The 16,487-nt window shown below is 42.0% G+C and overlaps 1 protein-coding gene across 3 annotated transcripts in view; it reads right to left on the reverse strand.

The window, feature by feature from the left end:
• The window catches only part of MAML3 (mastermind like transcriptional coactivator 3), a 620,107-nt gene that overhangs the window by 257,102 nt on the left and 346,518 nt on the right, over positions 1 to 16,487 (reverse strand). The gene's annotated exons all lie outside the window — the stretch shown is intronic.

The raw sequence follows: 16,487 nt of genomic DNA on the forward strand, positions 1-16,487 counted from the left end.
TTTTGGACAAAGAATGATTTAAAAAATTTCAATTTCAATCCAAATTGCTTTGATAAATCTTATTGAAATATTGAAAATAGCTACATCATGTAGGGATGATAGAATTCCCTTTTACCATTTCATCAGAATACCTACAAGAAAGGCAACGTTTTTCATTCTTTCATCTAACCACATTCACAAGCAAGTCCCTAAAAGCCAAAGCCAAATCACACACAAGTATTTTACTTGGCTTTCTGCATCAGAATATCTGTGAATTCAAGATGTGGTTGATGCATTAACGGGTTATAGTGTTCCTTTAAAAACAGACAGACAAACCAAAAATATCAATTTACTTTTATATTTAACTGAACTTAAAAAGCATCTGTTATATAAGTACTATGTTACCTACTACTACAGGGGACTTTGGAGAAGTATAAGGCACGGTATCATACATTAAGGAGCTTACAACGTCATTACGAAAGGCTATTTACTACACATTAACCACTAGCTAAGTGGATTTGAGTAATATCCTAAACTCTACTGAGCCTCAGTTTCCTCATTTGTAAGGTGAAGGAGTCAGAACAGATGATTCCTGAGGCCCTTCCAGGTCTCAAATTCCACAGACCTTTTGGTATGATACCCATGAGACCTGCTTCCAAAACAGGGCAAGACAGTATATGATCAAGTCCAAATGCGTGCTTTACATAATCAATAAATATGATAAAAGCAGAGAGAAATCAATGTTGGGTGCACAGGTTTTCTGGAAAAGCAGAAATTTCACCTTGAACTTGAAGGATGGGTAGAATCTGAAGGGGATGGGGATTGTTCTTTTTACTGAGAGGGCAGACGGCTTTTGCAGGATGAGTGGGAAGATTCTTGAGTAGGGGCCAAGAGGATGAGGAGTTTGTGGATAACGGGATTATATGCTGTCAAGTGGTGGGTTTAAGCAGGGGAAGCAATGACTTGAGGATATGCTCCTATTAACCTGTAAGTCAGATCACACTACTTCTCAGGACCATCCAACAGCATCCCATCTCTCTAGATAAAGGCTGAAGTCCTTGCAATGGTCCTCAAGGCCCTGAATCATCTGTTCCTCCCCAGCCCCATTAACTCTCTCACCTTACCTCCACCTTCTCAGACCTTTCCTCAAACACCTGACATGCTTCAAGATTTTACAAATGCTTTTCCTCTGCCTGGACTGCTCTTTCCCTGGAGATCTACGTGTTTGGCTACCTCTTCATGTATTTGCCTCAAAGTCACTTTCTCAGTGAAGCCTTCCCTGTCACCCTATTTTAAATCAAGCCCACTCTTTCCCTACACACACACACACACACACACACACACACACACACACACACACACACACAGAGACTCACTTACACACACACCATTCCCTATTTCCCTTCTCCACTTTGTTTATCCATAGCATCTACCACATTCTACCCTACTCTATCATTTATTCATTTTGTAAAATGTCTGTCTCCATATGCAACCCTCCCCCCCTTGCCCTGAATGGAATGTAAACTCCATGAGGGCAGGGATTTTTGTCTGCTTTATTCATGGCTGTATTTCCAGAGCCTAGAATGATGTCTGGCCCACGTGCATAAATGCACGAATATTATGAAAAAGGCTTGAGGCCAATGAATCTCACAGGTTGAACGGCAAGGGGGAGAGCCTCGAGGTTACTACCATCAGGGGAGTGTGAGGTTATGAAAGCTTGAACTAAAGAAGGGCCATGGGAGGAGGGAAAGGGCTGACTTAGAGATCATATCAAGAAGTAAGAACCAAAAAGGACTGTTCATGAATTTAACGTCCAGGCATGGATTAAAGGAAAGATATTCACCATGGGAGTTAGGAGAATGTTCAAGGGCAAAAGAGGAACTGGAAATGCACTGAAAATAAAATGGGGCATAGTTTTATAAACAAATGTCAGTTGGATTTAACTTCAGTTGTTTCTCAACATAATTGATTGCAATTTTCTTCCTGCTTACATTTCTGAGAATGGCTGAAAGGAAACTAAAAGAAAAGGAAAGGGGAAATATACAGCATGCCATGTTTTCCTTTTAAGGCAACTTCAGCCTGAATGACAGGGCAAACCTCAGCCCCATTTCACAATTTCTTCTCTAGCAGCTCTTAGGAACACAAAACTGAATACAGGAAAGACAGATCTGGTTCTTCTGGGGTTTGGTTCTTTTCCTTTCTTCTCTTCATTGGGTTTTCTCCTCGCATAAAATAGTAATCAATGCAGAGGATAATAAATCTTTTGAACATCAGTTTTGGTGTAATTAAACACATTGGAACTGGAAAAAGCAAGAGAGTTTGTGACATAGTCTTTGTCAGTATGTGCAGGTTGGAAGATTTGACTAGAGTCACAGCAAGAAAATACTACATATGTGAGGTTGATGTCTTATTCATGCATTTCTTAAGAAATGATTAAAACATGGTATGTTAACATTCAGTCATCCAATATTATTTGGAATCATATGTGATATCTTCAGAAGGAAAAAAGGTGGATGGTCCTCTTTCTTTTAATGATATCTCAAGTGCAACTGAGAAGGTACAGACGGCTGTTATATATGTAGGAAAGGAGCTTTACAAGAGAGTCCTACACTTCTGCTAACTCAGATTTTACTATTACCTCTTGAGAAATTCAGTATTTTTTCCCAGAGGCATACGCATAATTAAGTTTGCTTCTATATTTATTTTTCTGCCTTTCAAATACATACAACAAATCAGCCTTCAATCAGTGGTTCTCAATTGGGGGTGATTCCTCCCCCACCCCAGGGCCACATTTGGCAATGTTTAAAGACATGTTAGTTGTCACAAGTGCCGGAGGGTAGGGGCTGCTACTCGCATCTAGTAGATAGAGTCCAGGGATGCAGCTAAACATCCTACAAATACACAGGACAAACACAACAAAGAATTATCTGACCCAATGTCAACAGCGGGGAGGGTGAGAAACCCTGCCCTAAATCATCTCTCATAGAGATCACCAAATTATGAAAGAGTAATAACCTTTTTCGTCTAAGTGTGTCTTTCACATAAGACTAAGTAGAAAAAGTCGAAACTCACAACTTGCATTGTTTTAAAAATGCAGTCCGGCTCTGCTTTGGAACGTTCTGTCCCTATTGGTAATGCTAATTAAGAACATGTAGATTAAATCTTCAGATAAGCATTAAAAGGATAGTCTATGCTCCCCTCTGTTCTTACACGGAAATTCAGGGAAATGTATCACCACGGAATCGGGAAACACCAAAACTGAAAGGGCCTTAGAGGTTATCAGGCGAACCCTCTCATCTGACTATGGGGGTAGGAGCGGGGGCAGGGAGGGATGCCCAGCGAGCTCAGGGCACTTGCTTCCCGGCCCACGGCTGGTTAGTTTTACAGTTGGGACTGGAGCTCACCTCATCCCCCATGTCTGTGCTCCTCCTACTTGAATGAGAAGCAGACGTGAAAAACGGAGCCCAAGGAGATCACAAAGAAATCCTTGGACCACAGTCCACCTCTAGACACCAGCCTCAAAGGCAATAAGCTACTAGGGAGCCGCAAGGCCTGCCGGGCTCTCCGTCCCTGGGAGTGGCGAGCTGCCTGAGCAGAAGAGGATTCAGCAGCACGTCTGTCTGCAGACCTCTCCCCAGGCCCAGCTAGCACTAGCCGGAACCTCTAGAGGGGGTTTGTGAACATGAGGACAGAACAAGCCCAACAGGTGGCAAGGGCGGCATCTCAAGTACCACTTCTCTCTGACGGGAAAGCCCTACCGAAACATGAAGATCTGGAAGCACTTTAAAAACGAGCAGCCTCGGATGGCCTCTCTGCTCTTTCTCTTCCCGGATCGGGGGCAGAGGCACCCCCACCACACCCTCCAGGTGCTCCCCTTGACTTCCCAGCACAGTGGCATCCTAAGACGGGGAGAAGAACCAAGCGCACTGGGCAGCTGCAATACCCCGTCTCTCCCAGGTCTCCAACCCCAGCCCTGGGGGGTTGGTTGTCAAAGAACCCGGGGTCCTCTCTGCCTCTCCACTCCCCATCTGCTCTCCGTGGCTCCTCCACCCTCCCACGGATGACACGCCTCCCACAGACCTGGCAGGTCAGCCTGCCCCTTTCCAGTTGCCACCACCTGTCCTTCCCTGCGGAACTGGCTGTAACAGGAAGCAGATTTGTCACTTCTCCATCTCCAGATGGCACTGAAACAAAGACACATTCTCCTTTCCCTTTCAAAGGGCTTTATAACTAGTTACTTTTAGAGAAACTGACAGAAACAAAAGCCACAAGCCTTCCTGTGTGGTATCAGTAAATCATAAGCTCAGCCACTGTTTATTAGGCATCTTGTATGTGTCTGGCCCTGTGTTAGGAGTCATTCCGATGTTATCTCCAAACCTTTCAACAACCCTGTAACGCAGGTATTTTTACTTTCATTTTAAAGGTGAAGGAACTAAGGGTTAGAATGATGTAAGATCACAGAACCAGTAAATAAAATTTTAAAACATTTTACTCTAAGTTGCCTTTTGCTTCAACATGATGTAAACGAGTCTAGACTTGCCTGGCTCATAGCTCCCTCCTTAAATCTTTTTCTTTTTAATTTTTTTTGGCTGCGTTGGGTCTTGGTTGCTGCGTGCAGACTTTCTCTAGCTGCGGCAAGCGAGGGCTTACTCTTCGTTGCGGTGCGCAGGCTTCTCCTTGCGGTGGCTTCACTTGTTGCAGAGCACGGGCTCTAGGCGCGCGGGCTTCAGTAGTTGGCGGCATGTGGGCTCAGTAGTTGTGCCGCACGGGCTTAGCTGCTCCGCGGCATGTGGGATCTTCCCGGACCAGGGCTCCCACCCGTGTCCCCTGCATTGGCAGGCAGATTCTCAACCACTGCGCCACCAGGGAAGCCCTCTCCTTAAATCTTTTTCATGGTGTTTAAACCTGCCTTCTGACATCTTGTGCCTAGAGGTCAAGCTCATCCATCCTCCCCTCTGTGGAGACCAGCATTTTCACCCCGCTGTCTGCCCCATCTGCCGGGCCCTTTCCACACTGCCCACAATGGTGTCCTCCATCTGCTGTCTCAGCTCTACCCAGGACCAGCTGCTAACAGCTGGACTATCCACCATTATCACATGGTGTCTGAGACTATCCTATTGTCCCACGCAGGGTCTAGGTGGGTACGGACAGAGTCTCAGGGCCTGACTGAGCATTGAGCTGTGTTTCCCTGGACCATCCTGCTACCTGCTTGGCTGGCCTGCCACAGAGCTTCTGACATATGGTTCCCCACCCGTTCAGTTTCCTGCAGAGACTAAGCCCAGCCCTGGACCTAGCTAGCTGTCTGGAGGCTCTCATTCCTACCAGTCTCTTTATCCTAGCACGGGGGCTTCATCTTGAAGGGCCTCTTTGGCTTTCAACACGTCTATACATAGATGACAAAGACTGTATCTGCCCTTAGCATCAGATGCCACCCTCCATCCTGCTCCCTTTGAGACTCCCTCTCCCCTGCCCACATACACACCTCCCTTGGCTGTTACCACTGCCTTATTTTTACTTGATTCTGTCCCAGCCTCTGAGGCTTGATGAGGGCCTCTGGCCAAATCAGCATGCCCTGCCCTCCATTCTTGGTTCAGACTCAGGCTGCTTCTCAGACGGGAGAACATTTCAAAAATCAAACACCTTGGGCCACATGGTTTAGAGTCTACCCACCCTCTAGAGATCCCAGCAACTTAGAAAGACGCATAGAAGTGCTTTTAGTCTAATAATAGAAGTGAATAAGTGGTCCACATCAAGAGTTTCCCTACTCCAGGGGGATTCATTATCCATTCAGCAAATAATTATGGAGTGTCTACTATGTAGCCAGCACTGGTCCTGGTGTTTGGTGCTGGGGATTCAGCTGTGAAAGAGACAGGGAAGGCGCCTCCTCTCAAGGAAGTCATATTCTACTGCAGGAAGACTGGTGATAAATGAATTAACAAATGAGAAAAATAACCGTTGGTGGTAAGCTCCATGCAGGGAAGTAAAATAGGGTAATGTGATGGTGTGGTCAGAGAAGGCTCCTCTGTGGGTGATCTTGAGCTGAGATCTGACGAACAAGAAAATCCAGGCAAAGTTCCTGCGTTGGGTCTAGAAAGAATGCCAGTGTTTTTTTTTTTGTTTGTTTGTTTTTAAATAAATTTATTTACTTATTTATTTATCTATTTTTGGCTGCTTTCGGGTCTTCGTTGCTGTGCACAGCTTTCTCTAGTTGCGGCGAGCGGGGGCTACTCTTCATTGCAGGGCACAGGCTTCTCATTGCGGTGGCTTCTCTTGTTGTGGAGCACGGGCTCCAGGCACGCGGGCTTCAGTAGTTGTGGCTCTCGGGCTCTAGAGCGCAGGCTCAGTAGTTGTGGCGCACGGTCTTAGTTGCTCTGTGCCATGTGGGATCTTCCCAGACCAGGGCTCGAACCCATGTCCCCTGCATTGGCAGGCAGATTCTTAACCACTGTGCCACCAGGGAAGCCCCAGTGTTTTTTTAAATAACCTTTAATTTAGAATAGTGTACTAGCTTGCTAGGGCTGCTCTAACAAAATACCACAGCCTGAGTGACTTAAACAACAGAAATTTTCTTCCAGTTCTAGAGGCTGGAGGTCCAAGATCAAGGTGTCAGCACTTGGGTTCTTCTGAAGCCTCTCTCCTTTGGCTTGCAGATGGCCACCCTCTTACAGTCTTTTCATACAGTCATCCCTTTGTGCACGTGTACCCCTGGTAGCTCTTCCTTTTCGTAGAAGGGCACCAGTCATACTAGGTTAGGGCCCCACCCTAATGGCCTCATTTTAACTCAATCGCTTCTTTAAAGACCTTGTCTCCAAATATGGCTATATTCTGAGGTACTGGGGGTTGGGACTTCGGCACATGAATTTAGGGTGAAGGGGGACACAATTTAGCCCATAACAAAGAGTTTTAAATTTATAGGATAGTTGCAAAGATAGTATAGAGAATTCCCATATACTCTATCTCCTATTAGTAACATATTAGTATGGTACATCTGTCACAACTAATGAACCCATACTGACCCATTATCATTAACTGAAGTTCATACTTTATTCAGATTTCCTTAGTTTTTACCTAATGTCACTTTTCTGTTCCAGGAGCCCATCCAGGATACTATAGTATTTCTAGTCATTATGTCTCCTCAAGCTCCTTTTGGCTTGGCTTGGGGATCATTTCTCAGACTTTCCTTGTTTTTGATAACCAGTTTGGAGAAGACTGATCCGCAATTTGGGATTTGTCTGATGTTTTCCTCGTGGCTACCCGGGTGTTACAAGTTTTGGGGAGGGAGGCCACAGAGGTGAGGTGCCCTTTTCATCACATCTCATCAAGGGTGCATGATATCAACATGACTTATCACTGTTGATGCGAATCTTCGTCATCTGGCTGAGGCAGTGTTTGCCAGATTTCCTCACTGGAAAGTCACTCTTTTTTCCCTCTTTCTTCTTCAGGGGGAGGTCACTGTGTGACTCTGTGACTGCTTCAGGGGGAGTGGGAAATGATGTTCCACCTCCTTGTCAGTGGAGTAGTTCCACAAATGATTTGGAATTCTTCTGTGCAGGGGATCTGTCTTTCTCCCCGTTTATTTACTTATTCAATCATTTATTTATATCAGTATGAACTCATGAATGTTCATTTTATACTTTGGGTTATAATCCAATGCTATTTTATTTATTTTGTTGCTCTGATGGTTCCAGCGTTGGCCACTGGGAGCTCTTTCAGTTGGCTCCTGTGTCCCTTTGGCATACCCCTATTATTGTGGGGGTTTTTTAAAACACTTCCTTACTTCTTGACCTTAACAAGATCTTCCAGGCTCATCTTCCTGCTCCAGCCCTACAATCAGCCATTTCTTCAAGAAGCCCTGGTTCCTTTTACTGGAGAATGGTATTAGAAACCAAGATCTGGGCACTAGATGGGTTTGTTGTTACGAGGGTGTCATTTCTAGGCCCTCTTAACTGGCGGAGCAAAGGAATGTATGTGTGTATAGTAACGTGTATATACACACATCTACAAATGTTTCTATTTGTATGCAAATGTACCTATATTAAGCCAAACACGAAATCATACTGTCTCCAACTCTATTTATGAATAATTCTAGCCTCCTCTCCTTGCTTCGCTCTAACCCTCCACCTCAACAGTGAGACCCCTGCCTCCCACAATCCACCATTCATTTACTTAATTGTTCAATTCCGACATGCGTTACAGTTGTTTCAGAACTATTAATCTATACTTTCTATAGGGAAAAGCTATCAATTAGAGTACAGTGCTTATGTATAGCTCCTTTTGCCTTTAGTTTTGCGGGCTTCACTCATTTCTAAAGCTACTTAGGTCAGCACCTTTATCCTCCACTCCCTTCAGTGAAGTTATATCATATATATAGATTCTTTTGTCACAATCTATATTCTATCCTCGGATCCTCTGATTCCCTAAATATATATCTGTATATTTAATTTGTATACATTTAGCTTCACTTTTTGTGCTGAAAAGTTCAGTAGGTCTTCACAAAGTCAGTGTCATGTATTCATCCTTACAGTATCAGAGAAAGAATAGTTCACCACCCTAAAAAAAATCCCCTGTGCCTCACCTAATCAATCATCCATTCCCCTCAAATACTTGCCAACTGCTATTCTGTTTATCTCTATCGTTTTGCTTTTACAGAACTGTCATAAAAATAAAATCATACAGCATGCAGTCTTTTCAATCCAGTTTGAACACCGATGTTTTTATAGCGGGGTGATGGTTAAATGTGTTAACTGTTGCTGAGTGGTAAATAAGTACAGAAGAGTGACAAGTATTAGCATAGCACAGGCTTGATCCAGAAGTTTCCAGCAACAGAGCTGAAATTACTGATTGCTATTTTAGTTCTCAAGGTCAGTGACTCAAGAATGAGAGGAGGGCTGTATCATCAGACTCCAGAGAAGGGAAATCTTGCCATGGAGCAGAGCTGTGGAGAAGGAAAGATCAAATCTCAAGGATCCTCAAATCATCAAGGATCAATACATCACATGTTAGATAACAAGCAGAAGGGCGAGCCAATACTTTGCAATAATTTAAGGCTCACAGCAACAGTAAAGTGTCAGAACTTTGAGATGTGTTTCATCTATTTATGTGAGCTAAAATGAATTGTGATCAACAGTGAAACATGCCTGTCTAACCTGGGAATCACTTAGCTGTCCATGTCATTTAGCTAAGAGGCCCCGAATGAGGAATGCCTATGCACAAGGATTAAGATTCTGTCCTCTCTAGAAATGACCATGTGTAGGTAGGTGTCCTAAAAAGCCTCATCCAGGAGCACAGCATGCACAAATTTGCCCTAGCTTGTGGGGAATTAGCTAGAATTCCACTGTGTGCTACAGATACCAAGGAGTGTTGAAAAAAAAAAAAAAAAAAAACACCAAAAGAGGCAACAAAGATCTCCACTGAGATCCTTACAACAGTTTTTATAAATTATAGAATACCAGCTCTTGAAGGGTCGCTATGGAAATAGACTGGATCTCTTTGCTGTCTCTAAGGTGACACCTCCTCATGTTCTTCCCAACCTCATTCCTGATGGCCTCCCAAGTTCACTGGTGGACCTAGTAACACCTCTCATGTTGTTTCTTGCAGCTCGACTGAAAGCAGTGTCAGGATGAGCAGACGAGCAGACCAACGTGTGCTTTCTACCATCCGTGGCTCTCGTTTTTTTTTCCTGTAGACTGCTGAGTATAAACTGTGCTTTTTCTGATTTTGGTCATAGACAGTATTATCACTTGTCATCAGAGTACTATCACACATAACAGTCATTTCTTTATTCCTCTCCCAGCTGACCTCCTCCCCCTCCTATTGTGTTTCCTTGGGTTGAGTACCGAAGTTTCTTAGTATGTATCAGGGACAGGCATATTTGCCAAGATCCAAGGATAAAGCCTCTTGGAAGGAAGCCAAGAAAATGGTGTAGCCACTGAATTTCTACTTCTTTTTATAACTACTTTTAGTCATTATCACTGGATTAAACACATGTGCACGCAAAAACTGATTAGTTCTGGTTGTTATTCATTATTCTCCCACTTCTTGTTTCTAAAAAATCTGCATTACAAACAACCCTCCAGGATCTTATTCCAATCAACCTATCTCCAGTCTTACAATTAATATGAATAATACAGCTACTATGCTGTTCGACTTTTTTTTTTAAGCAACAAAATGGAGGCCAATGAATCACAAATCCCCATGAAAAGGAGGCCAAAGAAGTTAACCAGAGAGTAAACGTGACACTGCAAAGCAAGAATCACTCCCACCCCACCCGTGTTTCCCTGCTCACTAAAGCTAGTGGTTTTTGGTTAACACAGAAGACACAGTAAATACACAGTAAATTGTACACACAAAGCAGCCATCAGCAATTCGCCTGGTGGGGTCAGATAGCATGTGGCTGATAGGTCTCAGGAGATGAGGAACAAACAGCCATGATGGATTATCTGATTGCTATTGGCTGTGTGCTTGCCCTGCATATTTCACCATGGACAGTAATCAATTGCTAGGGACCAGTCATGATACCAATCAAACGCACTTAGCACTTCTGCACTATCAACCTGAGGGCTGCCGACCTGCCAGTCTGAAAAGGCTTAAGGCTGTGTGAGAAGTGATATGTGAGGTAGCCACTGCAGAGCCTTTAGGGCAGCAGGAAGTAGGCTTCTTTCCCATCACATTGAAAAGATAAATGGATAAATTCGCCACTCACCTGCCCTACATGAAGGTTTTGTTGAAAACGTGCACTATACTCCCTTTCTCTCTCTCTCCCAAGGGGATGACTGTTTATAAACATTTGGGCATAATTGGAGGTATCCTGGTCAGCAGTTTCATGTGAGCCAACAGCCTCAAAGAAAATGACTGAACAGGAGCTGTGGTCAAGCAGGAAAGACAGCCATGCTATTGCTTCCGGATGCCACCAGTCACCATAGAGCTCTGTGGTCATGATGTCACTCAGTCTGTTCTGAGATGGAAACGCTACGCAACATCACTGTGTGCCCAGAAGCCTCCTTCTGTTCTCTGCGTTGTCCATGAGAAGCCGGAAAAGAAGCCAGCCTCTCTGTGTTCCTAGCATGTCAAAATATAAGTCCGTTCCGTCTCTTCTTGGGCTTGGGCATCTTTTCTTCCCCCCTTCACGTTCATCTTCATTTACAATATGGGAGCTCTCCGGAAGAAACACAGAGTTGTAAGTTTACGGAGTCTTTCTTTTCCAACCCTCACCGGGCTTCTGGTGCCCCCTCTTCTGTGGCCTCTTTGTTTGGTGCCAGACTTCTATGAAATAGTGGGCTGTCCCACAATGACTACTTTGATGAACATTCTGGCTTGACAACAGTGGTAACTAATCGAAAGGGCAGGAAGCTTCAGAAGAGTTGTCCCACACTTAATTCTTAAGGTTTATTTTTGCTGCGTTTTAACAGTTTTTCCAGACAAAAATAAATTCCCTTTTCATGAGCTGGGGAGAACAGCAAAGTCTAAGTCCGTTAAAGGCTGCCAATAAACTGCCGTTTACAAATCATTTCAGTTCTTTAGCTGTCCCGGCTTAAACTTACACAAAACAAGGATGGGAAGGGGCAAGAGAGAGCATTTTAAGATGGTGGAAATGGTGTATATCTTCGGTACCGTGGTGGTTACACGAATGTATACATTTGTCAAAGCTCAAACTGTACACTTAAAATTGGCGCATTGGTTGTATGTAAATTTTATCTGAAGAAAATTGAGTTTAAAAACTCTGGACGGCCAAGCAACTCCCAACTAAGGAGCCAGATCCTCGGATGGGGAAGTGAGATAAACATGTCCTTGTCTTACCCCCTATTCAACAAGGGGTTATCATTTTCAAATACTGCACGTTCCTCGGAGAATCATCCAGCCCTGCTCTGCCCTCAGAGCAGCAGTGCAGGATCCAAGCTCTCAGAGCAGCGGTGCAGGATCCAAGGCAGTGCTCACTGCTTGAACCTGCCCCTTCTCTGGCTGCCGGCAGCTGCTGGGTACAGATGTACTAAGTTGCAAGTCGCCTCCACTGGCAGAACTCCCTCTTCCCGGGCATTTATGAACTCTGTCTATCCAAGAGCACAGCCCAGAGGAGGGCTCTGGCAGGGAGAGAAACAAGAATCGTGGCCAAGGACACAAATCTCCCAGGACCACCAAAGGCGTTGCCCTCCAACAAAAGAATGTTGGGAATGGATTCTTCAATATCCCATTACCAAGATTTTTCCTAATAGTATGCGCCACCTTACCTATGCCACAAGGGCACTGTGAGAATTAATGAAATAATGAACCCTCTGGAGCACTTTCCCAGAGAGAATGCCAGGCGAATCAGAACCATCAGCCTCCCCCGAGCCAGCATTTAAGGACAAAATACTTGGATGGTTTTAACTGCCTTTTCCCTGTTCTTCGTCCCTATTATGGTAATTCTATGATGCAAACCTGGACAAAGATTTTGTTGAACTTGTCACTGAATGTGTATAACTTTTCAGCTGAACTTTCTCTGGTTTGGGATATTATTACATGTCCATGAGTCATGGAGCTCACAGGACTCACTCTGAAACCTAGAGATTCTACCTACTTCCTATCCCACCAGCCTCACCAAATGATTTGTGCTAAGCTTCCTCCTGTTACAAAGGATACATAACCTGATTGTCTTTCCACCCAAGTGCTTTAGTCACGCTACACTTTGTCTCTGAAAACTAATGGCCCAAGGCCTTTAGACAACTGGATCACAGCAGGGAACATGTGAACACGTTAATGCTATAACTGTGACCCTGGTGTTTTAATAATTTTGTTTATCTTGTTCCTGCACTTAGCATCACTGCTTCCGCCATACACACACACACACACACACACACACACACACACACACATACACACAGTATTTACTTCAAGAATAATTTAACTACCCAAAGCAGTCTACAAATTCAAAACAATCTCCTTCAAAATCCCAATGGCATCTTTTAGTGATACAGAATCCTAAAATTCTTATGGAACCACAACAGATGCTGAATAGCCATATCAATCTTGAGAAAGAAGAACAAAACTGGAGGCATCATACTTCCTCATTTCCAAATATATTACAAAGCTACAGTAATCAAAACAGTATGGTACTGGCATAAAGATAGACATACAGACCGATGGACAGAGAGCCTAGAAATAAATTCATGCATATACGGTCAACAACTGGTATTCAATGAGAGTGCCAAGAATACACAGTGGGGAAGGGATAGTCTCTTCCAACAAATGGTGTTGATAAAATTGGATATCCACATGCACAAGAATGGAATTGGGCCTTTCTCTTATACCATACACAAAAATCAACTCAAAATGGATTAAAGACTTAAAACCCTGAAACTATAAAACTCGTGAAAGAAAACAGGGGAAAATCTTCATGACATTGGTCTTGGTAATGATTTCATGGATCTGACACCAAAAGAACAGGCAACGAAAGCAAACATAGACAAGTGGGACTACGTGAAACTAAAAAGCTTCTGCACAGCAAAAGAAACAATCAACAGAGTGAAAAGGCAACCTACAGATTATGAGAAAATATTTGCAAACCATATATCTCATAAGGGGTTAATTTCCAAAATATACAAGGAACTCCTACAACTCAATAGCAAAAATACTAATAACCCAATTAAAAAGTGGGCTAAACACCTGAACAGACATTCCTCCACAGAAAACATACAAATAGCCAACAGATACATAAAAAGATGCTCAACGTCACTAATCATCTGGACAAAACAAACTCAAACCACAGTTGAGATATCACTTGCCTCCCACCAGGATGCCTCTTAACAAAAAACAAAAGACAACAAGTGTTGGCAACGATACGGAGAAATTGGAAACTTTGCACACTGTTGGTGGGATTAAAAATGGTGCAGCTGCTATGGAAAACAGTATGGAAGTTCCTCAAAAAATAAAAAATGGAACTATTGTATGATCACCAATCCCACTTCTGGATATTTATCCAAAAGAACTGAAATTAGGATCTCGGAGAGATATTAGCACTTTCGTGTTCATGGCAGTACTAGTCACAACAGCCAGGATGTAGAAACAACCTAAAGGTCCATCAGTGGGTATGTATAAAGGAAATGTGGCATATACGTACAATAGATTATTATTCAGCCTTTGAAAAGGAGGAAATTCTGCAATATGTGACAGTACGCATAAACCTTGAGGACCTTATGCTAAGTGAAATAAGCCAGTCACAGAAGGACAAATACTTCATAATTTCACTTATATGAGGTACCTAAAATAGCCAAATTTATGGAATAAAGAGTGGAATGATGGTTGTTAGGAACTGGGAGTGGGGAGGGATATGGGGAGTTACTAATTAAAAGGGGTAAAGCTTCAGTTAAATAAGACAAATAAGTTCTATAGATCTGCTATACAACATTGTACTTATGGTTAACAATACTACATGGTACACTTAAAATTTTTTAAGAGGGTAGATCTCATATTAAGTGTCCTTACCACAATAAAATAAATATTTTTTAAAAGTCATAATGGTGGTTACTTTTTTGGAGCATGTAGCAAGTACTGGAGGAGGGCATAAGTAGAGCTTTTGGGTTTCTTGACCTTGGTGCTGGTAACAGTGATGTGTTCATTTTGTGAAAATTCATCAAGGTATAACTTAAGATCTGTGCACTTCTCTGTATGGATGCTTCGATAAAATGTTAAAAAAGAATAATTTAAATATTTTAAATACTAATTACTTTTAAAGTAAATTGGCAGGTAAAAGAAAAGAAAATCAGGACTGTAAGAAAATAAACAGGATAGAACTAGCAGATATTAATTATTTTGCTCTAACATGAAATAATTTAAAATTTTTTTCCCTTTTTTCAAACGTTTCAGAGTCTGACGTACTATTGATTACAACTTCTATAATTATATGAGTAACTAATCCCACCACCCAGAAGTCTTAGTATTTACTTACCTGGACAGACCTAAAAATCACATGTAATAAAATAAAATCTGGTCATGACACTACTTCTAATGATTACGAATCACATGTGCTAAAAAGATATGTGTATAGTAAGAATAATATTTACTAGCTTTAAATAGCAATATTAATATCAATTAATATATTTACAATGTAAATCTTGTCCTTGAAAATAGTATTACTGGAGGTTTAAAATGTAAGCGTTTATTTCTAGATTCTCAATTCTGTTCCATATGCTTATTCTTGCACCAATAACACATTTTCTTGAGTATTCTGACTTTACAGTACATTTTGAAATACTATATGGAGTAGAGTAAGTCCTCCAGCTTCGTTTATCTTTTTCAAAACAGTTTAAGCTATTACAGGTCCATTACATTTCCCTATAAGTTTGAGACCCAGCTTGTCAATTTCTACAAAAAAAAAAAAATCTAGCTGGGATTTTCATATAGGGGCTGCACTGAATTTATGGATCAATTTGGAAGAACTGCCATCTAGACAATATTTAGTCTCCCAGTGTATGAACTGGAATGTCTCTCCATTTATGAAGGTCTTTAATTTCTTTCAGCCATATTTTATAGTTTTCAGTGTTTAAGTTTTATACTTCTATTAACTGTATTTCTAAGACTTTCATTTTTTGATACTATTGGGAATGGTATCAATTAATTTCATTTTAAAATTGTTGCTTATAAGAGAAACTGAATGTTTTTTATATATGAATCTTGTATTCTGCAACCTTGTTAAACTCATTTGTAAATTTGAATTGTTTTTGTTGTGTGTGTGGATTCCTTGTATTTTTGTAGATTTTCTACATACAGAATCAAGTCATCTGCAAATAAACTTTCCATTCGTGATGCTTTTATTTTATTTTTGCCTTCTTGCATTGTCTAGAATTTCTAATATAATATTGAGTAGAAGTGTTAAGAGCAAACATCCTTGCCTTGTTCCCTATCTTAGTGGGAAAGCATCTCATCTTTCACTATTCTGTACGATGTTATTAGCTGTAGGGTTTTTGTAGGTGCCCTTCATCAGGTGAGGAAATTCTCTTCCATTCCTAGTTTGTTGAGAGTTCTTACCATGGCTGGGTTCTGGGTTTCGCTGCTTTTTCTGCATCTACTGAGATGAAAAGGTTTTTATCTTTTATTCTATTAATATGGTATAGTACATTAATTAATTTTCAACTTTACATTAATGGAACACAATTTCTATGAACTGCTTTTATTCCTGAGTATAGGTCACACTCTCTTCTTTCTTTGCATATCCCACAATATTTTGTTGAAAATGGACATTAAAGATGGATATATTGTAGCAATTCTGGATTGTGTTATTTTCCCGCTGAAGGTTTTTGTTGTTTCTGTTTCTATTTCTTGAGTTGTTTAGTAATTTGCCTGGATTAATTCTGTGAAATCTATCACCTCTGTAGTGTGAGGTCACTGGTCACTGATGTCTCCTCTCTGTTTGGTTTTCTTTTTTAATCTTTGTTTTTATTTTTAATTCTTTTTTTTTTTTTTTTGCATTACTCGGGCCTCTCACCGTTGTGGCCTCTCCCGTTGCGGAGCGCAGGCTCCGGACGCGCAGGCTCAGC

The sequence above is a fragment of the Physeter macrocephalus genome, chromosome 7, assembly GCF_002837175.3.
Source record: "Physeter macrocephalus isolate SW-GA chromosome 7, ASM283717v5, whole genome shotgun sequence".
NCBI lineage: Eukaryota > Metazoa > Chordata > Mammalia > Artiodactyla > Physeteridae > Physeter > Physeter macrocephalus.